Source organism: Schistocerca americana, chromosome 6, assembly GCF_021461395.2.
Source record: "Schistocerca americana isolate TAMUIC-IGC-003095 chromosome 6, iqSchAmer2.1, whole genome shotgun sequence".
In the NCBI taxonomy this organism is placed as follows: Eukaryota; Metazoa; Arthropoda; class Insecta; order Orthoptera; family Acrididae; genus Schistocerca; species Schistocerca americana.
The window spans coordinates 372,209,751-372,223,491 of NC_060124.1; the positions used below are offsets into that span (position 1 = coordinate 372,209,751).

The 13,741-nt window shown below is 42.4% G+C and overlaps 1 protein-coding gene and 1 pseudogene across 1 annotated transcript in view; one reads left to right on the forward strand and one right to left on the reverse strand.

Moving 5' to 3' along the window:
* LOC124619722 overlaps positions 1-13,741 on the forward strand; it is a 190,367-nt gene that overhangs the window by 143,824 nt on the left and 32,802 nt on the right. The window lies entirely within an intron of this gene.
* LOC124620548 lies at positions 7,863-7,980 on the reverse strand (annotated as a pseudogene).

The window sequence follows — 13,741 nt, forward strand, 5'->3', positions numbered from 1 at the left end:
TTTTGGGGTAACTGTTCCCATTCTAAAAGGATATTTTTGGCTCAGAAACGGGCGATTCGGGCAATAAGTGATGTAAGTTTGCGAACCTCTTGTCGACCCCTGTTCTCTAGTGTGGGTAATGTCACATTGGCCTCTCAACATATATATATATATATATATATATATATATATATATATATATATATATTCTTTACTGTCGTTTCTCGTTAACAAGAATAAGCAGCTTTCACTCAGTTAACACTCGGCAGAAATCCAACCTTCATTTGGATCGGACTTCGTTAACTCTTGTGCAGAAAGGTATACAGTATACTGCTCAAACCACTTTCAATAACCTACCACAAGAATTCAAAAATCTTAACAGTAATCCACGAGCTTTCAAATCGAAATTGAAGAATTACCTCATGGGTCACTCCTTCTATTCTGTTGAGGAGTTCCTTGAATAATTAAGCTGATTCTTATGCTATATTGTTGATTGCGTTTACTTAAACTTATGGCTTGATTTTTTTTTTTTGGTTCATCAGCATTTTATTTTTATCTGTTATTACTTTTACGTTGTGATTTCATGTACTGACACGTTCCATGACCCTGCAGATTTGCTCCTCAATTTGGTACTGTGGAACTTGGTGTGTAAATAAAAGAATAAATAAAATTAATTCTGTTATACATGCATTTAATAATGAGTTATCGATTTGGTCTTAGTCAACACTTTGCCGCAGCGGCAACACCGGTTTCCCGTCAGAGCGCCGAAGTTAACTGCTGCCGGGCTTGTCCAGCACTTGGATAGGTGACCGTCCAGGTCTGCCGAGCGCTATTGGCAAGCGAGTTCCACTCAGCCGTTGCTGAGCGAAATGCATCAACTGGTTTAGAAAATGACAAGATAAAAAGAAGTTTTTATTTCCAATGCATCACGTTTCTCCCATCCTGCCCTAATATCTTATGGGGATAAAAGAAGTGTATATAACTGGACTCTCTAACCCGCCGCCTTGCTCTGTTGACTACAACAGTCGTAGTATTAAAACTTTACGAACATTGCAAAATTTTACTTTGCTTACGTTTGTTTAATACATGCGTATTACAACGAGCGAGTGCAGGTAAAACTAAACAAAGTTAATGATTTGTACTTAACTTTCAATATCCGTTTGTAGGTTGATGAATTGTTAGTAGGCTCATTACCCAGTTGTATGGTCCTTCTTGTGAGAGGAAGTCGGGTTTTAATTTTAAAGTATATACGACGAAATGATATACATACTGCACGCAAAACTGTGTTGACGTAACTTGCAATAAACATTACAAATTACTAGTCTTCCCGCAAGCGTAAATTAGCATGTTTCAACATGTATAAAACAGGCCATTTTTAGCGCCACAACCCGAAAACTCAACCATTCAACACTTCGTAGCAAACTGACCAACGACGCAACATCTATGATTGTTGCTCAAAGATGCTGGAATTAAATGTCGATTTTTTACATCCAGAGAAAGCTACATATGATCAGTTGCTTACATAAAAAAGAATTTTATCTTTCATGACAAATACAGGAACACTAAATACAATAATAATAACTGTAAATACGTATTATTTCAGATGTAACTACAATATTCAAATATAATGAAAACATAGAAATATTTTTTTCTAAAGGATAGTAAATTTTATGTTAAATTCAACAATATTATGAAAATGATAAGATTGCTACTCATCGGCAAGATGACACGTTGGTTGCAGACAAACGCAACGAAAAGACTGTTAGGCATTCAGCTTCCGGTCAGAGCTTTCTTCAGAAGAGAAAACACACAACGTTCATACAAGCAAGTACACCTCACGCTCACATGACCAGCATTTTCAGCAGCGGCCGGAAAGTGAATAGCAATCTATCCTTTTCATAACATTATTGATATTCCTACCTAGATTTTCCATTGTTTGTTATATTAAATTCATGTTTTCTGTTTAATATGTATAAGAATATTATGTCTGCGAGAAAAATGATAAGGCTAACGACTCTGCAAGCCATCTGACAACGCTGTGTTGTTCTACCTGTGTAGGCCAGTGATTTCATCCCCTGTAGATGCTCAGTTAGAGTTTAAGCTCCGTACAGCCATCACGTATGTTTTGAGAACGCTAACAGTGAGGTTGTGTTTTTATTGTGTGTTACGTAAATGGAAAAGCGGAATTTAGGACAACGTTATGCCATAAAGTTCAGTGCTGAACCTGGGGAACCTGCGTATGTGACACGCCTACGAGGAACATTCCTTATCAAAGGCACAAGTTTCTCGCTGTCACAAATCATTTTTGGAAGACCGAGAACATGTTGAACATGAATCTCGCTCAGGAAGACCTAAAACTTCAAAAACCGACGAAAATGACGAACGTGTGCGTGCTGTTGTGTGCTCAGACCGATGTTTAATAATACCAACCAAGTGTTTTACAAAGGTGCCCTTCAAAGACTCAGAAAGAGAGTGAATTAAGTGAGACCGGACATTACAAATAAGCACGTTAAGTGTACTCGCAATTTCGAATATGAACAACCACCAGCTCTAGAATCGAATTACGACAGTGCAAATGTATGCCGAACCTGGATTTGAAACCGCATTTTCCACTGATCCCTAGCGACCGCTTCACCAATTGTCTATCCGTGCACGAAGCGCGGCCAGCGAAATTTCAATATGTCGTCATCCATGCGTCTGTAACCTGTGCTCGTATAACCATTATGTATATTCCTGCACTGGCCATACTTGTAAGTCATTTGCCCAGTGTCGGTATATACATACGATGCTGTAGTGCCTGTGTTACTTTTAAAGCGATGCAACGTTCCTTTGGACATCCATGCATGCGTGCATCGTATTCAGAAAAACTCAGCACTGCAATATCGTATTGGAATGAAGTGGATGCTGCACCATAACAACGCCCCATGTCACATGGTCACATCCACCACGGAATTTTTGACCTCAAAAGGCGCACCTGTCGTTCCACAGACCCCCTGTTCACCTGATCTAAGTCCTTGTGACTCTTTTCTATTCCCTAAGTTGAAAAAGTCTTAAAAGGACATCAATTTGGGACTCTGGAGAAACTTCGAAAGACTGTGACCGATATTAAAGGCCAACGAGTTGAAGCCTTTCAGCGCTTCTTCCAAGACTAGGACCAACGACTCTGCTGGTGCGGAGCTGCTAAAGGGAACTGATATTTTCTCAGGCTACTTTTATTTTACACTACTGGCCATTAAAATTGCTACACCAAGAAGAAATGCAGATGATAAGTGGGAATTCATTGGACAAATATATTATACTAGAACTGACCTGTGATTACATTTTCACTAAATTTGGGTACATAGATCCTGAGAAATCACTACCCAGAACAACCACCTCTGGCCGTAATAACGACCGTGATAAGCCTGGGCATTGAGTCAAACAGAGGTTGGATGCCGTGTACAGGTACAGCTGCCCATGCAGCTTCAACACGATACCACAGTTCATCAAGAGTAGTGACTGGCGTATTGTGACGAGCCAGTTGCTCAGCCACCATTGAACAGACGTTTTCAATTGGTGAGAGATATGGAGAATGAGCTGGCCAGGGCAGGCAGTCGAACATTTTCTGTATCCACAAAGGCCTGTACAGGAAATGCAACATGCGGTCGTGCATTATCCTACTGCAATGTATAGTTTCGCAGGCATCGAATGATGGCTAGAGCCACGGGTCGTAACACATCTGAAATGTAACGTCCACTGTTCAAAGTGCCGTCAGTGCGAAGAAGAGGTGACCGAGACGTGTAACCAATGGGCATCACGCCGGGTGATACGCCAGTATGGCGATGATGAATACACGCTTCCAATGTGCGTTCACCGCGATGTCGCCAAACACGGATGTGACCATCATCATGCTATAAACAGAACCTGGATTCATCCGAAAAAATGATGTTTTACCATTCGTGCACCCAGGTTTGTCGTTGAGTGCACCAACGCAGGCGCTCCTGTCTGTGATGCAGCGTCAAGGGTAACCGCAGCCATGGTCTCCGAGTTGATAGTCCATGCTGCTGCAAACGTCGTCGAAGTGTTCCTGCAGATGGTGGTTGTCTTGCAAACGTCCCCATCTGTTGACTCATGGATCGAGACGTGGCTGCAAGATCCGTTACAGCCATGCGGATAAGATGCCTGTCATCTCGACTGCTAGTGATACGAGGCGTTGGGATCCAGCACGGCGTTCCGTATTACCCTCCTGAACCCACCGATTGCATATTCTGCTAACAGTCATTGGATCTCGACCAACGCGAGTAGCAATGTCGCGATACACCAAACCGCAATCGCGACAGGCTACAATCCGACCTTTATCAAAGTCGGAAACGTGATGATACGCATTTTCCCTCCTTACATGAGGCATCACAACAACGTTTCACCAGGCAACGTCGGTCAACTGCTGTTTGTGTATGTGAAATCGGCTGGAAACCTTCCTCATGTCAGCACGTTGTAGGTGTCGTCACCGTCGCCAACCTTGTGTGAATGCTCTAAAAAGCTAATCATTTGCATATCACAGCATCTTCTTCCTGTCGGTTAAATTTCGCGTCTGTAGCACGTCGTCTTCGTGGTGTAGCAATTTTAATGGCCAGTAGTGTATGTATCGGATACTCCACTACGTGATGAAAGATGTTCTACTGACTACTTTGCCTGCAGCCGTTACAACTGTAGCATCTACAGTTGTAACCACTGCTATTAACACTCATTAAGTTTTAACTTAAGTAAGGAGTGTGACTAGACTTACTAACATGACAGGTCCAACGTTGTTCGGGCCCGTGTTTCGTCATACCGAAAGTTATTTTCCACTCTCGTCAGGCTCGTCTATTCTAATCTGGTGACGACGCGTAGCGTGCTGGGGCCAAAGCGTGCCATACAGAGGTGTCCACGGGCAGAATGTACGCGCTCGGCCGCCGTGTGCTGAAAGCAGTGCCTTGTAGCACGCCACCCGCACCTCACTGCAAATTGCGGCGACTCCGGCTCGCACCGTACGTCGCACACCTCGCGAGCCGCACCTGCAGCTAAACAGCGCGAATTAACCGGCGCCACCTGTCGCCACGGCGACGCGGTATTTTAATTTGGTCGCCGGCGCGCCATGAATTGCAGCGGAGCCGGGGAGGGCAGAGTGCCGTGTTTCCGGCGAAAATATATGGCCGCCTCCCGCGCCGGCCGTCATCACCTCCTCGCAGCTCCGCATCTCCACCAGCGCTGCTGGCACTAGTCTGCTAAAATGTTCAGTGCTCTAACTGCGTCTGTCCGTGAAGAACCATGCGTCATCAAAACCTAGTACCTACTATTATGTTGCCTTACATATCGTAATTAATTTACGGCTTGCTTGTTACGCAAGCGTGAGCCGCGTGATGGCAGCATACTCATGAGCAATTAGAGACACCTAAGTACATTGCTCGGCATTAAATAATCAGAATGGTTCTGTGAACCTGATTTCGTAGTAATTAGGAACATGCAAAATTTTTGTCTACGTAAAATCCGCTCGGAAGAGAAAAATTAGCTTTGCGTTATTTCAATTCGCCTAAGTAAACCATCAAAATTCTTTTCATATAACTGACAGGCACTGCTGTAGCAGGGAAGAGAAGGCATGATAACCTGAACTTGCACTATATTTCAGGAAGAATGTGTGTGTGTGTGTGTGTGTGTGTGTGTGTGTGTGTGTGTGTGTGTGGTTTAATGTCGTAGCTCCAATGGGAGCGGAGATAGGATAAAAACATGTTTTCCTCAGCCCCTACATGACACTCATATTGGATAGGAACAGTATTGGCCTGCCAGATCAAATGGGTTTACAGAGTAGCCTACGTGTCAGGGACAAGAAAAGATTTTTTTTCTGGGCGCCGACATTTGACTGCCCTGCATGCAAAGTTGTTGTGTTGGTGTAGTATCAGTCTGATTTATCAATCTGCCTTTTAAGGCAACCTGTACTTCACGGGCAAGTAAATGATTTTCAAATGACAGATGTGTAATGGGTGAAGTATGTGCCTGCTTTGTTGAAATATATTGCCAGGGCTACACAAGCTGATAATCATGGCTGAGGACAGATTGAAATCGATAGAGGAGGGGATAGAGAGAATGAGAGGGAGAAAGAAATGGGAGGAGGGAGATGTACATGGGTGGGTTAGGCTGAAGGTGTAGAGTGTTAGTGAACAGGTGGAAAACAAGGAGAGGCAGAAGTGACACGATTGAGGTGGAAGGAACATATGAGTAGGGGTGAGAGGATAAGGTATACGGACAGAAAGAATCAGTACTTCTCTGAATATTTACTATGTTTTCCATTTTCATTAACAGGGAGACAGTACTCTGTAAACATCCTGTATCCTGAATATGGTGAGTGTCTAGAAATGACTTGAGTTACTGAATATCTAACACTATTGTTGTATAATGTAAAAAACATTTCATTCATTATTATGACATTACCTATATCTGTATTATTAATTTTTTGTTGCTGCAGGCAGAGAATGTTAATAAATCTAACTCAAATACATTAGTTATTCGTCTGCTTCTGCTGATATCAATGCGAAGACACTACCGACTTCTTCTGAGAAAATTTTACGAACAATGAAATAAAAAACTAATTTTTAAATACAGCATAATGATTAAATTTTGTTGCAAAAAATTTAGTTATAAGGGAAAAATGGCAGTTGCTAGCTTTTCCTTTGTCAATAGGTGAAGTCCATAGAATAATTGACAAATTATTCAATCTTTCATAGGTAAATAAGACATAAATACAAGCAAAGCTTTAAAACCTTTTAGTGGTTATGTTCAAGTAGTCACAATACAAATGATCTTCTAGTAACAGTCTGCCATAGTGGATTATATTCCTCATTTAAATGAGCGCGAATGTCCATCTTCATTACAAGCTCACTGTCAATCTCATATTAAATTAAATTGGTCCTATCCATTCTGGTTTTCAACTTGGGTTTTTCTTGAACCATTGTAGCTGAGACGTTTTAAGTTGGGTTGTTTTAAGAGTATTCTACTCGAATGTCTCTTTTACCATTCAAGGTACTAAACAAGTTTCCTACTAAGAGACATTTTTAACTTTGCCCCTCTTTTGCTTTAAATTCGTCCATTACCATCATCCCTTACTCTATCCCAAACTATACTTAATGTCCCTTTATCCTGACCAGCCCAAATAACTCTTTGTCCAGAAGCAAAATATAAAAAATGTATCAAGCCAAAATTTGTTTGCTACTAAGGAGAGATTGGCTTTGTTGTGACCTTGTCCGTAATGATCATACGCAAGTGCACACAACCGTTATCATAAACGTAACAAAAAACTGACTTCGACTCTCCTGGACTAGCATACAGCGCAGGGTAACATAACTTGTCCACTTGCTGGAGTGACAGTACACAAGCGGAAACACAAGGAAAATGCATCCTGATCCTTCAGTCAACCGTCTTCACTTAAACACGTGTGTGAGTATAACGTAGACCAAATAAGAGATAGTAGACATGCTACACATTTATAGAGAATGCAGCTTATCAGAACAATAACTGTAGTAATGTTTTCTTATTTACAATACAGGTGCATGTAGTGCTAAACTCTAGTACATTTAAACGATACATATGCACAGTAAAGGCAGTACTTGATTAAAAACTGGATCACCGTTACTTTACTTTTACTGTGATTGAAGGTGGCACAGAGTCACTCACCACTCCGTCTACAGGCCACAAGTGGCCCATCGGGACCATCCGACCGCCGTGTCATCCTCAGAGGAGGATGCGGATAGGAAGGGCGTGGCGTCAGCACACCGCTCTGCCGGTCTTTATGATGGTATTCTTGACCAAAGCCGCTTCTATTCGGTCGAGTAGCTCCTCAATTGGCATCACGAGGCTGAGTGCACCCCGAATAATGGCAACAGCGCATGGCGGCCCGGATGGTCACCCATCCAAGTGCCGACCACTCCCGACAGCGCTTAACTTCGGTGATCTCACGGGAACCGGTGTATCCACTGCGGCAAGGCCGTTGCCTGGCGCGGAGTCACTCAGTCAGAGGAATTCTACAGAGAGCGATATCCGCATCATCACGACGAAGCTTGAGGAAACTGGAAGTTTCAACCCAAGGCTGCGCAATCGTCTCAGAACACACACAGAAAAAGACACCGAAGTTACCGTTGTCGCTTCTGTTGTATGGAATCCACACATGAACGCGCGGCATCTTAAACAGGAGACTGACATTGCGAAAACCAGTATACATAGCATTCTAAACGTCACCAGTTCTACATCTACGTCTACATCTACATGGATACTCAGCAAGCGACCGCACGGTGCGTAGCGGAAAGTACCCTTTTCCGCTGCTAGTCAGTTCCTTTCCTCTTCCACTCGCAAGTAGAGCGAGGGAAAAACGACTATCTATATGCCTCCGTAAGAGCCCTAATTTCTCGTATCCTATCATCGCGGTCCTTACGCGCAATGTATGTTGGTGGTAGCAGAATCGTGTGGCAGTCAGCTTCAATTTTCTCAACAGCGTTTCCCGAAAAGAACGTCGCCTTCCCTCCAGGGATTTCCATTCGAGTTCCCGAAACATCTCCGTAACAATTAGTTGTCGTTCGGACCTACCGCTAACAAATCTAGCAGCCCGTTTCTGAATTGCTTCGATGTCTTCCTTCAGTCCGGCCTGGTACGGATCCCAAACACTCGAGCAGTACTCAAACATAGATCGCACCAGCGTTCTATATGCGGTCTCCATTACAGGTGATCCACTCTTCCATAAAATTCTGCCAATTAACCGAAGTTGACCATTTGCCTACCCTACCACAGTTCCCACGTGCTCATCCCACTTCATATTGCTTTACACCGTTACTCCCAGATAGTCAAAAAACTTGACTGTGTCAAGCAGGACACTAGTAATACTGTATCCGAACATTACGGGTTTGTTCTTCCTACTCATGAGCATTAACTTAAATTTTTCCACATTTAGAGCTAGATGCCGTTCATCACACCAGCTATAAATTTTATCTAAGTCGTCTTGTATGTTCCTACAGTCACACAAGTTTGACACCTTACCGTACACCACAACATCATCAGCAAACAACTGCAGATTGCTGCCCACCCTGTCCCCTAAATCAATGATATATACAGAGAACAACAACGGTCCTATCGCATTTCCCTGGCACACTCCTGTTGATACCCTGTCTCTGATGAACACTCGCCTTCCTAACCGAGCACACTTAAGCAGCAATTGAGCGGAAATGAGTTCCAAATCGTGTACATTTCTGTCGATGGACACAGCATCAAATCCCCGCCAAACACGATTTCTTCGCTGATGTTACGTTTGTTTGCTGCAACCCCATCAAATGGGCGGGTTACGTTATACCGGGCACCTACATTGTGATCCAGTATAGAAGAGTCACTCCGGTGTTCTGTTTTTAATAACGCTATGTTTACGGGATTTATACACTGTCATATGGTTTTGAATAGGCATCGAGGGGAAAAAGCGGATAACCGAATAAAAAATATAGGGTATTACTTAAATATAACGTTCTGCTGTTCATGTCTTCATAAAGCACAAAGAACAAGAAAAGCAGTCACTCTAGTAGCTGAACAACATTTGTTAAATTAAGTTACGTACTCCGTCCCAAGCTAACAAGAAGAGGACACCTGTTGGTCATCGCCAAATTCGTACAAATTCATGGTACATGAATCGTGGACCTTGCCGTTGTTGGGGAAGCTTACGTGCCTCAGTGGTGATACAGATAGTCGTACCGTAGGTGCAACCACAACAGAGGGGAATCTGTTGAGATGCCAGACAAACGTGTGGTTCCCTAAGAGGGGCAGCAGCCTTTTCAGTAGTTGCAGGGGTAACAGTCTGAATGACTGACTGATCTGGCCTTGTAACACTAACCAAAACGGCCTTGCTGTGCTGGTACTGCAAACGGCTGAAAGCAACGGGAAACTACAGCCTTAATATTTCCCGAGGGCATCCAGCTTTACTGTGTGGTTAAATGATGATGACTTCCTCTCGGGCAAAATATTTCAGAGGTAAAATAGTCTCCCATTCGAATCCCCGGATGGGGATTACTCAGGAGGGCGTCGTTATTAGAAGAAAGACAACTGGCGTTCTACGTATCGGAGCGTGAAATGTCAGATCCCTTAATCGGGCAGGTAGATTAGAAAAGTTAAAAACGGAAATGGATAGGTTAAAGTTAGATACAGTGAGAATTAGTGAAGTTCGGTGGAAGGAGGAACGAGACTTCTGGTCAGGTGAGTACAAGGTTATAAATACAAAATGAAATAGGGGTAATCCAGGAGTAGGTTTAGCAATGAATAAAAAAAAATAGGAATGCGGGTAAGCTATTACAAACAGCATAGTGAACGCATTATTGTGGCCAAGAGAGATACGAAGCCCACGCCTACCACAGTAGTACAAGGTTATATGCCGACTAGCTCCTCAGATGACGAAGAGATTGATGAAATGTGTGATGAGATAAAAGAAATTATTCAGACGGTGAAGGGAGATGAAAATTTAATAGTCATGGATGACTGAAATTCGGTAATAGGAAAAGGAAGAGAGGGAAACATAGTGGGTGAATATGGAATGTGGGGTCAGGAATGAAAGAGGAATCCGACTGGTAGAATTTCGCACAGAGCATAAGTCAATCATAGCTAACAATTGGTTCAAAAATCATAAAAGGATGTTGTATGCATGGAAGAAGCCTCGAGATATTGAATGGTTTCAGATTATATAATGGTAAGTCAGAGACTTAGCAACCAGGTTTTAAATTGTAAGACGTTTACAGGGGCATATGTGGACTCTGACCACAATCTATTGGTTATGAACTGTAGATTAAAACTGAAGAAACTTCAAAAAGGGGGCAAATTAAGGATATGGGACCTGGATAAACTAACAGAACCAGAGGGTGTAGAGAGTTTCAGGTAGATAATTAGGGAACGATTGGAATGGGTAGCTTTCAGAGACGAAATAGTGAAGGCAGCAGAGGATCAAGTAGGTAAAAAGACGAGGGCTAATAGAAATCCTTGGGTAACAGATGAGATACTGAATTTAATTGATGAAAGGATAAAATATAAAAATGCAGTAAATGAACCAGACAAAAAGGAATACATACGTCTCAAAAATGAAATCGACAGTAAGTGAAAAATGGCTAACCAGGGGTGGCTAGAGGACAAATGTAAGTATGCAGAGGCGTATATCACTAGGGGTAAGATAGATACTGCCTACAGGAAAATTAAAGAGGCCTTTGGAGGAAAGAGAACCACTTGCATGAATATCAAGAGCTCAGATGGAAACCCAGTTCTAAGCAAAGAAGAGAAAGCAGAAAGGTGTAAGGAGTATATAGAGGGTCTATACAGGGGCGATGTACTTGAGGACAATATTATTGAAATGGAAGACGACGTAGGTAAAGGTGAAATGGGAGATATGATACTGTGTGAAGAGTTTGACAGAGCACTGAAAGACCTTAATCAAAACAAGGCCCCTGGGGTAGACAATATTCCATTAGAACTACTGATAGCCTTGGGAGAGCCAGCCCTGACAATACCATCTGCTGAGCAAGATGTATGAGACAGGCGAAAAACCCTCAGACTTCAAAAAATATATAATACTTCCAATCCCAAAGAAAGCAGGTGTTGACAGATGTGAAAATTACCGAACTATCAGTTTAATAAGCCACGGCTGCAAAATACTAACACGAATTCTTTACAGACGAATGGAGAAACTGGTAGTAGCCGACCTCGGGGAAGATCAGTTTGGATTTCGTGGAAATGTTGGAACACGTGAGGCAATACTGACCTTACGACTTATCTTAGAAAATAGATTAAGGAAAGGCAAACGTACGTTTCCAGCATTTGTAGAGTTAGAGACAATGTTGACTGGAATACTCTCTTCCAAATTCTGAAGGTCGTACGGGTTAAATACAGGGAGCGAAAGGCTGTTACAATTTGTACAGAAACCAGATGGCAGTTATAAGAGTCGAGGGCCATGAAAGGGAAGCAGTGGTTGGGAATGGAGTAAGACAGGGTTGTAGCCTATCCCCAATGTTATTTAATCTGTATACTGAACAAGCAGTAAAGGAAACAAAAGAAAAGTTCGGAGTAGGAATTAAAATCCATGGAGAAGAAATACAAACTTTGAGGTTCGCTGATGACATTGTAATCCTGTAAGAGACAGCAAATGACCTGGAGGATCATCAGAACAGAATGGATAATGTCTAGAAAGGAGGATATAAGATGAACTTCAACAAAAGCAAAACGATGATAACGGAATGTAGTCGAATTAAATCGGGTCATGCTGAGGGTATTAGATTAAGAAATGAGACGCTTAAAGTAGTAAGTGAGCTTTGCTATTTGGGGAGCAAAATAACTGATGATGGTCGAAGTAGAGAGGATATAAAACGTAGACTGGCAATGGCAAGGAAAGCTTTTCTGAAGAAGAGAAATTTGTTAACATCAAGTATAGATTTCAGTGTCTGGAAGTCATTTCTGAAAGTATTTGTATGGAGTGTAGCCATGTATGGAAGCGAAAAGTGGACGATAAATAGTTTAGGCAAAAAGAGAATAGAAGCTTTCGAAATGTGGTGCTACAGAAGAATGCTGAATATTAGATGGGTAGATCACATAACTAATGAGGAGGTATTGAATAGAATTGGGGAGAAGAGAAATTCACAACCTCACTAAAAGAAGGGATCGGTTGGTAGGACATATTCTGGTGATCACCAATTTAGTATTCGAGGGCAGCGCGGAGGATAAAAATCGTAGAGGGAGACCAAGAGATGAATACACTAAACAGATTCAGAAGGATGTAGGTTGAAGTTGGTACTGGGAGATGAAGAAGCTTGCAAAGGATAGAGTAGCATGGAGAGCTGCATCAAACCAGTCTCCGGACTGAAGACCACAACAACAACGTAGAGTGTAGTGAGACAAAGTGCCCCAAGTGGAAACTCCAGATGGACAAGGGTTTAGGAAATTAATAAAATTTGATACGGATCTATCAACATGTGTACCTTATCAATTGTCCCTGTGACAGTGTGTTTAGGAAGCGGTGTTTGGCTTAATGTCTGCCGACACACTAGCTCAGCGTGTTCGGTCAAAAGGTCAGCTGCCCACTATAATAAAAAACTGCTTGTCTGGATCAACGACGAACTTCGACGGATGTAATGGGACGTCCGCACCGAACAAATGAAACGAACGATAAAGAACAAAATAAAATTAAAAAAAAAGAAAAGCGGTAAGAGGTCGGATTTCGTATTGAAAAGGTCGCAAATATTTTTGTCCTCCTTGGCTATGCGTGCACTACTGACATCACAAATAACAACAACATCAAATAGCTTATTTTATTAATTTATATATAAGCACAAGAAGTATAGGCATAGGCTCTTACCGCTAGGATCAAACACCGCTTCCTAAACACACTGTCACGGGGACAATTGATACGGTGCACATGGTGATAGATCCGTATCAAAATTCCTTTTATCTCATTAACGCTTTGCCATCTGGAGTTTCTACTTGGGGCACTTTCTTGTCTCACTACGCCCTACATGCACCATGCATTTGGACGTATTCGGCGATGACGAGTAGGCATCCTCTCCTTGTAAGACCACTGCGCAATCAGAGTGTACGTATTCGGAGTTCCCTGTAGACAAAGTTCTCTTTCGATACAGATAACAGGTGCATCCCATTGTGAGAATGAAGTGACGACCACTGGAAACGTACTCCAAGTACGGAGGTTAGAGCGGGTCTTGTGGGCAAAACGTCTAAACTGCACACAGATTCACCG